The sequence below is a fragment of the Zingiber officinale genome, chromosome 5B (assembly GCF_018446385.1).
Source record: "Zingiber officinale cultivar Zhangliang chromosome 5B, Zo_v1.1, whole genome shotgun sequence".
In the NCBI taxonomy this organism is placed as follows: domain Eukaryota; kingdom Viridiplantae; phylum Streptophyta; class Magnoliopsida; order Zingiberales; family Zingiberaceae; genus Zingiber; species Zingiber officinale.
Window position 1 is genome coordinate 29219930 of NC_055995.1, and position 19320 is coordinate 29239249.

A 19320-nucleotide genomic window follows, 5' to 3' on the forward strand; every position below is an offset into this window, starting at 1 on the left:
AAATACTCCTTGTGGGTGGAGAAACCTCGCCACAATAGCTTGCAACAGCAATATGGAAATACAAAGAAGAGCAAGAACAAAATACATAATGAATGTACGAATACTCGCTTGCCTTCTCGTCGACTGAAGTCCCGGATGAAGTACCAACTTCACGGACGAATGCCAACAAGCAACTCAGTCAAAGAAGCTCACACGAAGCTTCGGAGCTCAGCAAAGCTCGCAGAAGGAACCAGGAAGAACTTGCAGAAGCAAGAAAAGGTCCTGTAGAGTCGCTCGACTCTTTATATAGCTGAACCTGCAAACCTGTGAAGGCAGAAGAAGACACAGAAGACCGAGATCTAACCGTTGTCACTCGCAATGGCTAGTCCTGGACCGATCAGGCTCCAACCTGATCGGTCCACACTGTCCCTGATCGGTCTTGGTGACTGATCAGGACCTACGCTGATCGGTCCCCAGACCGATCAGCACTCTTCGCCCAACTCTCTGATCGTCTCCTGATCGGTCTGTGGACCGATCAGGGTGCATGTGGATCGGTCCACAGACCGATCCCCTCCTTTTCTCTTTGCCTTCTGTTCGCTTTCTGATCGGTCTCCAGACCGATCCAGGTCTTGGTTTTTGCCCAAACCAAGTCCAAACCAATATCCGGTCAACCTTGACCTCTTGGTACATCATACTTAGCATCCGGTCACTCCCTTGACCTGCTAAGACTCCCTACCAAGTGTCTGGTCAATCCCTTTGACCCACTTGGACTTTTCTCTTCGTGTCAAGTATCCGGTCACTCCCTTGACGTACTTGACCTTCTCAACACCAGATGTCCGATCAGCCTTGATCCATCTGGATTTTTTCTTGCCCGGCTTCACTCACCAGGACTTCCCACTTCACTCACAGGACTTTCCTTCTACCTAGCTTTACTCACTAGCCGGGCTTCACTCACCGGGACTTTCACTTTCACCTAGCTTCACTCACTAGGGTTTTCACCGCTTCACTCACCAGGATTTCCAATCTGCCTGCCTTCACTCACCGGACTTGCCCCGCTTCACTCACCAGGACTTTCCATCTGCATGGCTTCACTCACCAGGACTTTCACCTGGCTTCACTCACCAGGATTTTCACCTGGCTTCACTCACCAGGATTTTCCATATCCGGTCCAGAGAACGAGCTACCGAGCCCTCTCTGACCACAGTTCGGAGAACGAGCTACCGAGCCCTCTCCGACTTCCATCCGGTCCAGAGAACGAGCTCCTGAGCCCTCTCTGACCACAGTCCGGAGAACGAGGTACCGAGCCCTCTCCGACTTCCCATGTGCCAAGCTTCCATACTTGGACTTCTCCGTGCCAAGTCTCCATACTTGGACTTTTCCCGTGCCAAGCTCCCTGCTTGGACTTTTCACCATGCCAAACTCCCTGCTTGGACTTTTCCCATGCCAAGCTCCCTGCTTGGACTTTTCCCGTGCCAAGCTCCCTGCTTGGACTTTTCCGAGTCAGGTCAACTCACCTCGGGTCAACCAGGTCAACCTTAACCACGGGTTGCACCCACAATCTCCCAAGCTTGTATCTTTGTCAAACATCAAGATACAACTTTTCTGTTCACGTCAAACATTGTCAAACATAACTCGTCAAACATCAAAACACAACTCGAGTCAAGTCAACTCGAGTCTGGTCAACCAGGTCAACCTTGACCTAAGGTTGTACCAACAATCTCCCCCTTTTTGATGTTTGACAAAACCCATAATCAAACCCATAATCAAGTTAGGTTAACCCGATAACCTAACTTAGGTTTTCTAATGTTCTTCCCTGAACATTCTCTAGACATTCTTCATTCTCCTCAAACCTACACTCTCCCCCTTTTTGACACACATCAAAAAGAGTGAATCAAGGTCAAGAGTTCCTTTCTAATGAAGGTCCCATACCTTTCATTGAAACCCTTAATTTTCCCCTTGATACTAAGGTCAACAATTAACTTAGTGATAATCCCATATCACTCAAGTCTTTAGGAGTAAAAACTCCCCCTAAAAGTCAACTCCCCCTTGACTAATAGGTAAAACTCCCCCTAAAGGTCAACTCCCCCTTGACCATTGCACCAACAATGTCTTGGAGAGTTTCAAGCCTTTAGAAATCCAAAACACCAACTTCCATAGCTAAAATTTCAGTCAACAGTCGAAAAATCAACATTTGGCAAGCTCTGATCGGTCACCAGACCGATCAGCCTTCACTGGATCGGTCCAGTGACCGATCCAGCATCCCCTGGATCGGTCCTAGTGACCGATCCACACTTTCCTGGACCGATCAGAATCCTCTCTGATCGGTCCACAAGTCTGATATCAGAATTTCTGATTTTCCTCCTGAAATTCAGAAACTCCTAGAAAATTCCAAAAATTGTAAAACTTTGAGGATACATTCCTCATAACATATACTATCAAGAAAAAATAGTTTTCTATGAAAATAACTTCCATTTTCAAATCTTGATACAAAGTTCAAAAGATTTTGAAATAACTCAAAGTTAATCAATCTTTGTATCAACTTACTCAATGATGAATGCTATCACTAGAAAATCTTCATCAAGGTTTTTCAAATCAATTTTGAAATGATTTTAAACCAATTCAATTTTGGACCACAATCTTAGGGCTAAATGTACATGACTTGTACACAAGCTTTCCCTATGATCCTCAATTTCGAATTAGGCTCATCTAGGTACAAGAACTATGCACCTTGATCCTAACTCATCATCCTAATATCTCACACACATCTAAGGTGTATCAAAAACACATCCAAGTCAATTTTGATGTGAGATATGGATTTAGGTTAGCTTATTCTAAGTTCTCATGCATTTTTCTAAACAACAATTTGATCTCCATATCAAATTGTGTTTCTTATCCTTAAATCAAGTTAATTGATCGTTAATGCACAAGATGATGACATGACATATAATTGTATCATAAATGGAAATATGTGCCAATGTCATGATGTCATGGCATAAAGTATGAAACTTAAATAAATCATGACATTTAACTAACCTAAGCATTATCATGACATTTCAAATGATCATTAATTAAATATGATGTCATGACATGGCATATGGCAAACAATACATGGCAAATAGCATATAAAGGTATAGAAAATACCTAATTCTAGCCTTAGTTGTCATTTTTGATAATTTTGATCATTTTGCCATAAATTCTATATTCCTAAGTGTAATAGACCTAAAATCAAATACAAAAGATTTTTAGATCACTATGTGCCAATTAGATTGACTCTAGAAAACTCCTCAAATGAGATTGGCACATCCTAATCACCTTAGGAATAATTTTCCATTTCATTTTCAAGGCTTGATTACACCTTGAAAATTCCTAAAGTGCCACCTTTTGCCATGATTAGGTTAACTACCTAGTCGAGTAAGGTTGGCACACCCTAACTCATCTAGCATGATGGAATCACGCTCCTAAGAACCCAATACCTATTTGAGCTCATTGGGTTCACTAAGTATTCACTAGGGATGACTTCCCTAGCAACCCTCCTAATGACCCTCCTAGGCTTTAAAGCCTTAGTCATTCGGGACTCAACAAGATCAACTCTAGGGGTGACTCCCCTTGTGACCTTGGTGATGGTCTTCCTAGCCCTAGATTTTGTTTCATAATCGAATGGAACATTGTGATAAGTGGGCTTGACCATTTGGGACTTAGGTTTGTGACCCAAACCTCTCTTGTCCTTTGTCTTTGGTTTTTGACCATTAGACCCTAGAGTTGACTTCTCAAGAGCCTTTTCTAGAGAGTCAAGTCTTGACCTCAAGACTTGATTTTCTTTCTCTAATACCTCAAGCTTTAATTTATCATTTTTCTTTGAGGTATTCCTAGGCATGTGTCTAGTTGATTTGAGATTTCTACCTAGGTTCTCCCTAACCTTAGATGAGTTAATCCTAGGATTGACATTTCTAGAATTGTCCTTACCTAGGCTAACATGTTTAGCACCTAAGCACATATATTGGTTCCTAAAGTTAACATGCTTATCATTATTAACAATTGCAACAAAACTACTAGCATGTGTCTTATTGCAAGAGTGAGACTTAAATGTTACCTTAGGGTTTGCCTTCGCTCCCCCTATTGACGTGCTCGGTCTCTTGTCCTTGTGAGGTTGCCTCCCCCTCGGACATTGACTCCTATAGTGTCCCCTTTACTTGCATTGGAAGCACACCACGTGCTCCTTGCCCTTGCGTGTTGGGACTCCAGCTTCCTTGACCTTTGGCGCCGGTGGAGTCTTTCTAACCCTCTTTGGACATTTACTCTTGTAATGTCCAAATTCCCTACACTCAAAGCACATTATGTGTAATTTGCTAGAAACTAAATGACTTGAGTTACCTAGAGTTGAGGATGGATGAACGCTCTCTCCTTCATCCCTTCCGGAGGTAGAAGCTTCTTCTTCTTGCTCCGAACTTGAAGAAGAACTCTCCTCCTCTTCTTCTTTAGATGTTGAGTGGCCCTCAACTTCTAAATCCATTCCTCCATGAAGTGAGCTACTTGGCTCACTTGACTCCTCTTCATGACTTGAAGTGGAGTTCTCCTCATGGAACTTTGTCAAGTTGTTCCACAACTCCTTGGCATCGTTATATCCACCTATCCTACACAAAACATCATTAGGTAAAGAAAATTCAAAAATTTTCAATACCTCATCGTTGACTAGGGATTGATGGACTTGTTCCTTGGTCCACTCCTTCTTCTCTAGGGGTTCTCCTTTCTTGTCCATTGGAGGCTTGAAACCTAATTGAACACAACTCCAATTTTCAAGGTTAGTCATAAGAAAGTACTTCATTCTTACCTTCCAAAACGCGAAGTCGTCGCGATCGTAGAAAGGTGGAATTGTGACGTCTTCTCCAAATAACTCCATTCTCTAACTCGTGCTCCCCCGGGTGTTGATCCAACGAAGAGCGACCTCGCTCTGATACCACTTGTTAGGATCGATGGTCGCGGCTAGAGAGGGGGGTGTGAATAGCCGACCCCAAATTGCTCGTTTCTTCCTACGATTAGGGTTAGCGCAGTGGAAATAACTAAATAGAAACGCAAAAAGGAAAGATCAAACCTCAAACTCGAACTCGACGATGTAACGAGGTTCGGAGATGAAACTCCTACTCCTCGGCGTGTCCGTAAGGTGGACGAAGCCTATCAATCCGTCGGTGGATGAGTCCCCGGAAAACCGGCTAATAAATACTCCTTGTGGGTGGAGAAACCTCGCCACAATAGCTTGCAACAGCAATATGGAAATACAAAGAAGAGCAAGAACAAAATACACAATGAATGTACGAATACTCGCTTGCCTTCTCGTCGACTGAAGTCCCGGATGAAGTACCAACTTCACGGACGAATGCCAACAAGCAACTCAGTCAAAGAAGCTCACACGAAGCTTCGGAGCTCAGCAAAGCTCGCAGAAGGAACCAGGAAGAACTTGCAGAAGCAAGAAGAAGGTCCTGTAGAGTCGCTCGACTCTTTATATAGCTGAACCTGCAAACCTGTGAAGGCAGAAGAAGACACAGAAGACCGAGATCTAGCCGTTGTCACTCGCAACGGCTAGTCCTGGACCGATCAGGCTCCAACCTGATCGGTCCACACCGTCCCTGATCGGTCTTGGTGACCGATCAGGACCTACGCTGATCGGTCCCCAGACCGATCAGCACTCTTCGCCCAACTCTCTGATCGTCTCCTGATCGGTCTGTGGACCGATCAGGGTGCATGTGGATCGGTCCACAGACCGATACCCTCCTTTTCTCTTTGCCTTCTGTTCGCTTTCTAATCGGTCTCCAGACCGATCCAGGTCTTGGTTTTTGCCCAAACCAAGTCCAAACCAATATCCGGTCAACCTCGACCTCTTGGTACATCATGCTTAGCATCCTGTCACTCCCTTGACCTGCTAAGACTCCCCACCAAGTGTCCGGTCAATCCCTTTGACCCACTTGGACTTTTCTCTTCGTGTCAAGTATCCGGTCACTCCCTTGACGTACTTGACCTTCTCAACACCAGATGTCCGATCAGCCTTGATCCATCTGGATTTTTCCTTGCCCGGCTTCACTCACCAGGACTTCCCAACTGCCTGGCTTCACTCACCAGGACTTTCACCAACTGCCTGGCTTCACTCACCAGGACTTTCACTTTCACCTAGCTTCACTCACTAGGGTTTTCACCTGGCTTCACTCACCAGGATTTCCAATCTGCCTGGCTTCACTCACCAGGACTTTTCCGTCTGCCTGGCTTCACTCACCAGGACTTTCCATCTGCATGGCTTCACTCACCAGGACTTTCACCTGGCTTCACTCACCAGGATTTTCACCTTGCTTCACTCACCAGGATTTTCCATATCCGGTCCAGAGAACGAGCTACCGAGCCCTCTCTGACCACAGTTCGGAGAACGAGCTACCGAGCCCTCTCCGACTTCCATCCGGTCCAGAGAACGAGCTGCTGAGCCCTCTCTGACCACAGTCCGGAGAACGAGCTACCGAGCCCTCTCCGACTTCCCATGTGCCAAGCTTCCATACTTGGACTTCTCCGTGCCAAGTCTCCATACTTGGACTTTTCCCGTGTCAAGCTCCCTGCTTGGACTTTTCACCATGCCAAACTCCCTGCTTGGACTTTTCCCATGCCAAGCTCCCTGCTTGGACTTTTCCCATGCCAAGCTCCCTGCTTGGACTTTTCCGAGTCAGGTCAACTCACCTCGGGTCAACCAGGTCAACCTTGACCACGAGTTGCACCCACAATCTCCCAAGCTTGTATCCTTGTCAAACATCAAGATACAACTTTTCTGTTCACGTCAAACATTGTCAAACATAACTCGTCAAACATCAAAACACAACTCGAGTCAAGACAACTCGAGTCTGGTCAACCAGGTCAACCTTGACCTAAGGTTGCACCAACAAGCATGGCCTAACCAACTTGGTTGATCACATCAAAACACCCACGGGGACCAACAATCTCCCCCTTTTTGATGTGCATCAACCCAAGTTCAAGTTAGGGTTAAAATAGACAGAAAAGTAATTTTAAAAGAAAATTACTAAACTAACATGTTAAACATCAATTTGCAATAAATAAAATTACAACTACTAAATTAAGAGTTAACCAAAAAAATATTTTTTAATTTCTAAAAATACTTTCCCCCTAAACTTGTACCTCTCTCTCCCCCTTTGATCACAGCAAAAATGGGGTAAAAATATTTCTAAGTCAAAATTAATTTTTAGAATTTTCAATTTCTAAGTCAAAATTAATTTTGAAGATAATTTATAAGGAAATTTTTTTTTAAGTAAAACTTTTCAAGAGACAATTTTCTAGAAAAAAATTGTAAAGAATTTCTAAGGAAATGTTTAAAAACTTTTCAAGGCATTATTTAATTCTAATTTTAATGCTTATATCAGAAACTTAATTAAACATTTTTATTTCGATATTTCGGCTTCCAGGTCGTGGCGAGACACTAGGCCTTCTTGGTTATTGGAGCAACAACCACTTCGTTAGACAAAACTTCATAAAGAAATTCATTGTTTAATTTACTCGCTGTAAGCTTTAACTTCAATAGTTCTAATTTATCAAAGACTTTGGAATCCAGTATAGATTCCTTCCTACTGGGTTAATTAAAAATCTAGGGGGTACATAAGTTTTAGGAATTTTCCTAAGTTGACCTTGATGCTTTCTAATATACCAGTTTAATTTACCAAAAAAAATTTTAATTTAGATTTTTGAAAAACATTTGAACATGCAACAGATTTCAATTTTTCAATTTCATTTTTCAATTTTGTATTATCTAATTTCAAATGTTCATTTTCTTTTTCTAATTGATCTAACTCTTTAGAAAGAGACTTGATAAATAGAAATGACTTAGTAGGGGTTAGATTAAGCACCTTACTTACCTGACTCGGTGATGCTCCCCCTTCACTGCAGCTTTCTTCTTCTGATGTTCCTCCCCCTTCATCTATGCTCATCTCGGAGCTTGAGTCATCTTCGGGAAGATGGTTAGCCATCATCGCTAACCCGGAGAAGGCTTCGACGTCTGATTCGGAAGAAGACGAATCTGACCAAGTTGCCTTCAGGTTCTTGTGCTTGGATGATTCTGGTTTCTTGTACTTTGTCTTTTCCTTCTCTTTCCCTTTTTTCTTCAAGTCCGGGCAGTTATCTTTGATGTGCCCTTCTTCGTTGCAGTTGTAGTAACGAACTGTCCTTTTTCTTTGCTGATGCCTCTTTGTCTGCGATCTAAATTTATTAGATTTAAAAAAATTATTGAAGCGTCTTACCAGTAGTGCCGCTTCGGATTCGTCGACCGAGGCTTCGGAGTCAGAACCGTTTATTCTTGCCTTTAAGGCAATGTTCTGACTAGTCTTCTCTACTCTATTGGGCTCTGCAACTCGAGATTCGTGAAGTTCAAAGGTAGAAAACAAATGTTCTAGAGTACTTACCTCGAAGTCCTTAGAGATGTAGTACGCATCTACTAAGGAGGCCCACTCGGGAGTTCTCGAGAAGGCGTTGAGCGCGTACCAGATCGAGTCCCGGTTCGTTACTTCTTCTCCAAGATTGGTTAGTTGCGTGATTAGCTCTTTGATCCTTGCTTGGAGTTGCGCTACCTTCTCGCCTTGGTTCATCCGCAGGTTCGTTAACTAGGTCCGGAGGATGTCGCGCTTCACTAGCTTAGCATCCGAGGTACCTTCGTGAAACTCCAGGAGTTTTTCCCAGAGGTCTTTCGCGGAGGAGTAGCTCCCGATTCGACTTATCTCTTGTGGTGGCAGCACGCTCAGCAGGTGAAATTCTGCCTTTCCGTTGGCAGCAAACTCGGCCTGCTCCTTCTTGCTCCACTGATGCTCTTCTTTGTCTTTCGGAATTTCAAAACCATATTTCATAGTTAGTAAAATATCGAAGTCGGTTTTAAAGAATACCTCCATCCGGCGTTTCCATGTCGCGAAGTCTCCGTCGAACTTCGGGGGATGAATATTCGCTCCGACCATCGTCTTGATTGTAGTGCTTCAGTAGGCGATTAGTCCTTCTAAGGCGATCTGGCTCTGATACCAATTGTAGGTGCAGCAGAGGCCTACAAGAGGGGGGATGAATTGCTTTTGAAAAGATTAAAATTATACCCTCCTCGTACTTTCAACTCAAATAGTGCAATAGTAAATAAAGTAATAAAGGAATAAAGAAACAAGAGACAGGAATTTAACCTGGTTACAACCAAGAGGGTTGTTAATCCAGAGCAGTAAGAAAAGCGCAGTAGAAGATCTCCTTTGCTGAAGGCGGAGAAACCTTTTACACACTAACAACTCAGAACTATTGCTAGGAATTGCTTACAGAGTTGAACACTGAATCGAATGATTATTTCCTAGCTCCAAGAGCATTTATATAGCTCCTGGAAACTCTATCCCGAGTGTTGAAGGCGCCTCTAAGAGGGTTCAAGGCGCCTCCATAAGGTTTGACCGGATAAAACTCTATCCGGTTGCAAACGACACTTTTGACTGGGTCCGAGGCGCCTTAAACAACCTTGGAGGTGCCTCCAAGCTGTCTAAGGCGCCTCATATAGTGGAGGCAGCTGAGGCGCCTTCAGCATTGGTTTGAGGCACCTCTGGCTAGCTTCTTCAGCTCCTTTTGGCTTCCTTTCTCCTTCCGAAGCTCCGATTGATTGGGTGATTGCGGCCAATCGAAATATGGCTCACCCGAACCCAATTTCCGGCTTTTTCCTCGAGTAGGCTTCCGTTCGGCTTCTCGTCCCTCGAACGCCGTGCACGTTCTTCTCGTCCACCGGAGTACTCTTCCGCAGCTCTCTCGTCCTTCGGACGCACCGAGCCCGTCGGCTCCCTTCCCGTGCCGTCTTTCTCGCTAGCTGCGTCTTCCGTTCGACTTCCTGTGCTCCTAAACTCTTGCATACTCAGACACAGGGATCAAATACAAAGCAGGATCTAATCAACTTGATTGATCACATCAAAATAACCACGGGGATCAACAAATAGTAGAGCACAGATAGTAGAGCAAGTGTGTGTTTATTTGGTTGATCATGAAAAGACTATATGTGCAACAAAAATAAAATAGAACAACATTAACATGTCTATATAAACATGATTTGACTATTTTGCTCTTACTCCATTCTACAACATATTTGGTGCTCAGCACCCTTTACAAGAGCCCGTCACACTATCAAATCTTTGTTCATCTTGAAAGTGCACTTCACTGGGGATTTTCAATCCATAAATGATCCAATTCATCCTTCGTTGATCAATTCCAAATCCACCTTGTTACAGACCAGTGAGCCATCAAACATAATCCACCCAATTTGGCTCCCTAATCCACCCAATTTGGCCCCCACAAACTGGCACAAATAGTTCATGCAACGGTTTTGTTATAGATAAATTTGGGTTGATTTTCAGCAAATGTGGAAGCTCTATGAGTTACCTCACTCCCTATATATGTCACTATTGCTGGACGAAGTCCTTTGTGATTTATCCATGTATATCTAGCTAGGGGATCGATGTTAGGATGAGCGTTATTATTTTTGCCACAGATAATCCATCCAATTTGACTGTGTTAGATATATGTTGAGAATGCCAAATATTATAATGCAAATGGTTTGTCTTCTGTATCTCAGGCAAGGAATACACCCGTCGTGATCGAATTACCGGACAAAATTGGCTATTGGATGACACTGTCACCCGCTTCTAGATTTATTCGATCTGCAAACTGAGAGAGAGAGAAAGGTTTGGGTACTTAAATTACCAAAAAAATGACAATGAAATGGAGAGAAAAAAATTATTCAAGTGAGCTTCAAATCTAGTTGAGGATTCCTTACAAGACTCATGAGTCAAGGTCAAAGATCATACCTTCTTGATCATGAAAGGATATTCAATTGATTCATAAATTCCCAAAATACATTATTTAAAATTTTTAAACACTAAGGATCACTAATAATTAGAGTCAGATGGGTCAATCCATGACGAGACGGATCGGCCCGTGGCGGGCCAACCATTTGACGGGACAGGGCAGGGCGGGCCGTCAATTTGGCGGGTTAGAAAATTTTCAACCCAACTCAATCTAAGGCGGGTCACGAGTTTGGCGGGCCAACCCGCGGGCCTATCAAATTTTAAAAAAAAAATTAAAAAAAATAATTCATATCTTCAATGTTTTACTTCGAAAATATTTTATCAATTAAATGTATTCATAAATAAGTATTTTAAATATAAATGGATATAAACAAGTACTTATGTTGGGTTAAAAGTACTAATTTTATTTTAAAATTATAACAAAAAAGATAATAAATTGGTATAAAATTGTGCAATGAAGAGGAATAGTAATTAGGACTCCTGGCTATGTATCGAGCAGTTTAGATCAGTGGTACCCTGATTGTGCGTGCGTAAACGAATCAAATAAGAAGATCATCTACTTTTAAGAAGGCCATCTAATTTGGGTACACACATCAAGCTCTCCATTGTGCATAATGTATGTTTCAGATTTATCTCATAAATGAATCAAATAAGAAGGTCATCTACTCTTAAGATTAATCGACTTTGTGTGCATATATATTTCTGTAACTTTTGTCTATCACACTCAACTTTACAAATATGAGCTTTTCCTAATTAGTATTCCTCTCAACGAAGAAGATAATGAAATGCTACAATTTAACCCATAGTACTCTCGCAGTTGCAGCATTAACTACTGATATAAACTGTTTACATGTGTTTCTCAACCCGCAGGTCAACCCAAGCCCATCGCGGGCTGATCCGCGCGCGGCCCGCGGCGGACTTGGATTGATAAAATTCTATCCCAATCCGCTTAAATTATTTGGCGAGGTGGACCAACTCGATGGACCTAATCTAAATTGACGGCTCTACTAATAATAAAAAAAAAGTATAAAGAAGATTTTGGATTACTATTTTTCATAATTTATTGTAGGACAGAGAGTATTTGTTTATTTATTAGGATGACTTGAGTTGATTATCTTAAATTGTTAGTCTGATTGAATAGGGTAATCGTCAACTTTGTTCTAGTGGATGCAGAGCTAGGAAGTACTGCCGAGAGTTGAGTGTTTCGAGTCGGTGAAGTCGATGCTAAAGGTTCGGAATGGATGCCGAATAAATTCGGAACCTGTGTCCGAGTAGATTACGTAAGGAACATCACTCGAGGCTAAGTTATGATGCTGACTCCTGTAACAAGACAGATCTCCTATAAACGAATTCGTCTCATTCACGATACTAAGAGGTCACACTATCAAATGTATTCATCGAGTGAAAAATTACACGGCAGAGCGAAGGAGAAAGAAACGAGAGAATTAACGGAGCAGAGACATCTGTTCTCTATTTTTTTTTTTTTTCTCTTTTTTGAAATTTTCTCTTGCTTTCTTCTGCTCGTGCTTCTTTTGGTTATGCTCGTGTTTTTGCGTTCATGATGATCAAAACTCCTCCTATAGATGAGCTTCTTGAGCAACATGCATCAACTTGTGCCACTTGAAACACCATATACAATAAGAACGTCCATATTAATTATTCTATATAAAAATTTTATTTTAAATTTTAGATAAGTTAACTAAAAATTTTCTATATCAGTTACCCTATCAATTTCCTAAATTTAAATTTGATGAATAATAATTTTCTAAATGTAGGGAATGAAATCTCTACTCTAAAAATAAAATAATATTTTTTTTTAATCTCTCTTCTTTCCTTTCATCTTTCTTCTTCCACTCATTTTATAAATATAATAATAAAAAATAAAAAAAAGAGAAGAAAATAATAAAAAATTAAGAAGGATGAAAATTTTAAAATATTTAATATAATGTATAGTAAAAAGTGAAACTGATGGAGATATTTTAACACGTGTCATACCTTGTGGCATGTTTGCATGGAAAGGCAAGCGGCATGCATGCAAAGCCAGTCATCTAGCGTGCATGTAGAACAAAGCCAACAAATATTGTCTGATTCTTATGGAATATCAGGTCCAGATCGATCTGATAACGTACAGTGCCGTACACAAAAGAGCTATTTGGGTTATTTGAATGTGTGTAATACGGATCTTAGATTGATAGATTCATATCCTCTTTCGTATTATATATGATTCTCAAATGTCACTCGCTTTTAATATATAACTAATGCCTCATTTATTTCCATTCACAATTTTCTTAAACTCTCTCACTTGAATATAAATGTATGTGATAATTTTTGGTAGTTGAATTGTGTATAAGATAGGTATGCATATTCTTTAAATATTCCTTTTGTGAAAATTTATTTGCTTATTGGACGTGATGTCTTTGAATTGTTATGTCATTTGTGTAAGTATGAGCAAATCTTACCCAGAACTCTCCCTGATATAATTCAGATTTTATAAGTATGTTCATGGCCATGAACACGCTTAGTTCTGTGAGAAGTACTAAAAATCATGCATCCAATTCTCTTCGAAACAACCCCACTTCTTTCTCACATGGATGATTCTCAAAAGTATTTTTCATTATTCCATTATGATCATTAAAAGCAAGAATGCTTGCCCTTCATCTTGTCACTGATTATCGGGTCATTCCCCATAGTGATTGCCTTTCGGTGTAGTTAGACTGTCTCATTGAACATAATTCTTAGGATTTCTAGTCCGCATAGGTTGAGTTTTCTTTACACCTATAGTTGACATTGACACTAAGCTCATTCTTTATGATGAGTTGACAACTAACTCTATTTAATTCCTAAACTCCTACCACTACTAGAAAACCTATTTATAACGACGAATATTAACGACGATATCAAATACCGTCGTTATTAGTGGTTCAACAACGACGGGATTTAGTGTCCGTCGTTATGTATACACGCATTAACGATGGTATTTTATCCCGTCGTTGATGCTTTGGTATCAACGACGGTATTTTTTATTTTGGTCGTTAATGTCATGCATTTAACGACGAGATTTTCTCCCATCGTTATTGCAAGAATTTCAACGATGAGTTTTTTCTCCCGTCGTTGTTACTTTTCTAATTTTTCATTAACCTTCAATGATATTTTCTTAATGATACTATTTTAAAATGTAATTATAAATACCCTATTAGGAAAGCTGGTTCGGTTTAACTGGATGTGATTTAAATCAAATGAAGTCCGGTTCAGCTTGATCCATGTTCAATTGACGTGGGTTCTATTTAGATTGGTTCAACAACCCTTAATCTAAGGGTTCAAAATCCACTTGGCAAAATGAAGGGTGGGAGATCTTAGGAATTACCTCTTATATGCTCCTCACCCTTAAGCGGGATGAATCTTCACGCAATTCTTCTCCCCGACGCCATCCAGACCACCAAGCCCTAAGGCTATGTATACTCTAGAGGGTGGATGAGGAAAGTAAAGGAATCAACGATAGAAAGTTGTCTTTGGAGGAAGAGAAAAGAAAGGGTGAAGAAATCTTTTCCTTTGCACACTTGTTTATCTTGATAGAGGAAGGTGAATACTTATGATGTAATTTTGTAAATAAAAAAGGGTGCATGCGTTATTTTTTTGGGTACAGTGTAATTTTGTGATTTAAAAAGGGTACATGCGTCATTTTTTTTGGTATATGGTGTAATTTTGTGAATACAAAAGGGGTACATGTGTCATTTTTTTTTCCATCCGTTGTTTTCCGTCCGATTTTGAGATGATTGATTTTGGCTCCAAAATTATCCGCGGATGGATTACATTATTTTTCCTTCGCAAAATTTTAATGAAGTAAACGACGAAAACTTTTCCACCGTAGAAACTTTTCCTTAATTTTACTTTCCACTCTCCCAAAATAAAGAAAGCCTAACACCCTGTTTGGAAATAACTTAAGTAATGGAATTGAATTGAATTCCATTATGAATTGAATTCCATAAGGAATTGAATTCAATTCTCATGTTTGGAATGAATTGGAACTTAAGTTATGGAATTCTTATATTTTACCATTTTATCCTTCTCTCTTTTATCTTTTCTTTTTTTACAAAGAAGAGAGAATGAGGGCACAATAGACATAATATGGAGAATTGAATTCCCTATCTAAATCACACATAAAGAGGTGTGATTTACTTTTGCCTTGTTTGATGGAATTGGAATTGAATTTCATATCAATTCTTAACTAAAAAATCATTCCAAAACATGAAATTCAATTCCAATTCTAAAAGGAATTGAATTCCACATCATTCCAAACAGGCTGTAAGACTTCTACTCTCCCAAAATAAAGAGAGCCTGAGACTTCTTGCCCGACGCCACTTCCCCCTCTTCCATCGGCGACACCCAACGACCAGCGGCCACCTTCCTCTTCGCCGCCGCCGGTCGGCCATATCTCTCCCCTCTCCCTCTTCCACCTTCATTTCATCCACAGCCGACGCCAACGCACACCAACAACAGCTTCCTCGCCATCCAGCCACTCTGCCACCGCCAGAGCTCCTCCCCTCTTCGGGTTCGAAGAGGAGAGGCTCTGATCTTCATCTTTAACCCAACCTATAGCCAGCTAAGGATCTGCCAGCGAATGCCTCGTCCTCCATCCGCGATGCCACTAGCACCTCTTCCATCACCGCCGACCAGATTCATCTTATGTTTTAATTGAAGTTGAGTATTTGATGACTGACGAAACTGGTATTTTGCTTGTCCTTGGTCGAACTACATAAAGATGCAAATTTTAGCTTCTCATGCATTTTTTCATTTCGATCTAGGGTTTCTTTTAATCGTGTCAGCGTCACTCAGGAAGATTTGGAGCTTATTAGGATGTATTTTGTAGACAGATTAGGAACGTAATTTTGACTACCTCCAAGTAGATTGATCATCTTTTTTGAGAGCGTTCTAGATCATTGTTCCCCTTTTGATGTTGTTTGGTCAATTTACCAAACCATGGAATGACCTATTGCTTTCTAGTGAATTATTTCTAGGCTCTTTGATCAAGTGTTATATTATACTTAATTTGTATACTGATATCTAAGCTTCATTTGTAATTTATTTATAACTCTTGTTGATGCTTCAAAATTGCAACTTATCAACTAGAATATGTAAGCCGTGCAGCTGTGAATACAGTCGCTCTACACCCAAATCAAGTATTTGTTTTTATAATTTTGTTTTTTTAATACTGTTCTGCACATATTCATGATGGATGCAATATAAAAGTCTTTTTTTCCTTCTAAAAATGTAATTTTTATTTTATACCACCATTATTAATCGCCTGTATTTTGTTGTAGCTCCATATTGTTACTCATTAATCTACTAGTGAAGTGGATGAGCAACTCTTTTAATCAACCAGGTTCCATTTTTCATTATTCATTATTCTTGGAAATCAAATGCTTAGAATTGTCAATACTTTTTGTTCAATTGAAGGTTCAATTAGTTTGTAACAGATGCTCCTACCAATTTTGGGGCACTATTTTACAAACTATCAAGTTTAACTATCTTGCAGAAGGAATGTAACCAATATCTAGTGATCAAAACGGTAACAATAGAGTATGAGATCTTGCTACAAATTCATGCAGCTGTGAGTTAGTAGGTACATTTGTTTTGTTCTGAGATCTAATTGAAAACAAAAGTATTTAGATGTTGACTTTAGATATGACTCAAATTCACTCTCCCATATTACATGGTTGCAGGTTTCAGTTTGACTGTGATGTGGGATGAAAGCATGTTTGTTGTTGCAAATAATCATGAACATGTTATGTCTGACACTTACTAAAAGAAACTCAGGTATCAAGTTTTGTTTGTTTCAATAGTTGATATCATTTTTTGTCATTTAATTTACCAAACTGGGATTTCTTTTGTAAACAATGACCTATTTTGAACCATTGCATAAATTTCAAGAAATATTTGTGCTTACAGGGACTTTTATTTTGCAAACTTTATACATGCCAAGAAATATTTGTGCTAAATGTTGTTTAATATTTACTATTCATCTATTGTTCTTATTATCTCTCCTGTTTATTGAAATTAAATTGTAAGTTTAGTGTTTTGTATATCTATATTTCTTAATTATTTTAAAAATCTTATTATGATACTAATTTTTTTGTATATTTGTTATAGGTACTGGAGGTTTGATGTGAAATAAGCCTTTTGGAGCTCTTGCGCATGATGACATTTTTGCATACGAAGACTTTAGAGAAATGAATAGTTTTGATGTAAATGGATGTGAATTTTACAAGTTTAATGGTGTACATACAATTATCATGAACTAATACATGATATTTTAATATATATGGTGTTTTTATTTTTAATATATTGTGCTTTGATTTTTATTAGCATTCATTAATATATGTATTCATCTTTAATTAATATTTTGACAGATTTGAAAAAATAAATTGCATATATGTAATAATGATGAAATAAATATCTATAACGACGGTATTTCTGACTGTTGTTATAGCTTTAACAATTGTTAACCATCATTATTACCATTGACGACAATTCTTATGACCGTCGTTTTTGCCATTAACGACGGTATATAAATCCATCGTTACTATTATTAACGACGGTAGTGAATACCGTTGTTAAAAGATATTAACGACGGTATTTTGTTTCCCATCGCTAATCAATTCCCGACGGGTACTTTTAGCTACAACTTCCTATGGTATTTAATCCCGTCGTTAATGAATTTTAACGACGGGAATTGCCCCTTTAACGACGGAAAATCCTATCGTTAAAGGGCTTTTTTTAGTAGTGTACACACTTTGACACAAGGATCAAATACGCAGGACATAACTTTGTTGATTATACCAAAACTACCACGGGGTACTTACAATCTCTTCCTTTTCGATGTGAATCAACCCAAGTTAAGTTAGGGTAAAGTAAAATAGTAAAGTAAATGAATATGCAATCTAAATCGTTAAATATGCAAAGTAAAATGAACCCCCCTTAGAGTTAAGCTATAATTCTCCCCTCTTGATTATATTAAAAATAGGGGTAAAAATACTAAGGGTTACACAATTAGTGACTAACACTTAGAAAAATCATGAGAATTATTTTTTGAAAAATTGATTTTTTTGTGATTTAAAAGTCAGTTTGAAAAGAAATAATTTTAATCATTGAAAGATTTTGAAAATTTTTATAATGATTAAACATAGTTATTCAAAATAGTAATAAAATATTCATGAATAAAAATATTAATATAAGTAGTAATAAATTATTCTATACATAGAGATGTATTTTAAAAAATATTAATAAATATATTTTGAGCTCAAAATTTCTTGTAATTATTTTTATACATAAAATAGAAATTATATCTTTAAAAAAATTAAATTTTTGAAGATTGAATTTTTGATAATTTTAATATTAAAAATTAAAATTTTGGTAAAAAAAATTCATAGAAAATTAATTAAAGGTAAAAAAATTCTAATTTTTTAATAGATAAATAATAAAATCCTTTTTCAGAAAAATTATGATCTAATTAATTTCAAACAGAAGAAATATGAAACAATTTATTTAAAAAAGTTAGATAATTTTCAACATGCAACGAAAATATTTAAAATAAATTAAAATTAAAACATGCATAAAGATTTAATCCAAGTATGATTTTGGAACTCAATATAGGTTCCTACCTACTGAATTAATTAGAAATTTTCTTAGAATGCATTTTCTTTTTACTTTTCTGATTTGACCCTTATAAAATCTATAATACCAATTTAGTCCTTGATAATTTCTTAAATTTTAAGTAGTAAAATTTGAACATGTAAAATTTTTAAAATTTTCTATTTGTTCTTTCAACTTAGCATTTTTCAATTTTCAATTTATCGAGGTCCTCTAATAAACATGATTTTTCAAAAATTATTTTTATTTCTTGATATTCTTTTTTTCCAATTTTTGCTTTTTTATTTTCAATTTACACATAGACTTAGACATGAATTTTATTCCAAAGTCTAATTGATCAGGAGGTAAGAGACATACATCACCTACCACATCTGATATAAAGTTGGATTCTTCTTCTTCACAGTTGCTTTCTTTTAATGTGGTTCCCTCTTCATCGATGCTTGCTTCCGAGTTGCTTAGTTCATCGTGATTAGCCATTAGTACTAGTCTAGCATACGCTTCTATTTTGGACTCGAATGACGAACTTATTGATGCAATTTGCACAACAGTCTAACTCAGGTCTTGATGAATGACAAGGAAATTAAGTTAGATATTTTATAAGCTAATGTATTCACCGAGCATGTAGGGATTGACGGGTCTAGGGAACGTGACACCAGGATGAAATTCAACTAGGTCTGAGTATCCGATAGTTGGCGTGAAGCCTAGATAGGTCAAAGGACCAACCTGATATCTGGCAGGTGTTGGTGCAGGGAGCACCAGATAATTGAACTTGAGTTTTGATTATGCCAAAGAGTTCAAAATTAAGTTGTCTTATGATCTAACAAGTTTGATTGAGCTCGCGGGAAAGTTCTAAGTT

The 19320-nt window shown here is 38.7% G+C and overlaps 1 long non-coding RNA gene across 2 annotated transcripts; it reads left to right on the forward strand.

Moving 5' to 3' along the window:
• Positions 1 to 15095: 15095 nt before the first annotated feature.
• Positions 15096 to 17155, forward strand: LOC121984310. 2 transcript variants are annotated; one of them, XR_006112840.1, is made up of 5 exons: positions 15102 to 15542; positions 16136 to 16197; positions 16351 to 16437; positions 16538 to 16631; positions 16965 to 17155. It is a non-coding gene; the product is annotated as an uncharacterized LOC121984310 (long non-coding RNA). The 2 variants fall into 2 exon arrangements; XR_006112841.1 differs by having other exon boundaries at positions 15096 to 16197; positions 16272 to 16437.
• Positions 17156 to 19320: the final 2165 nt, after the last annotated feature.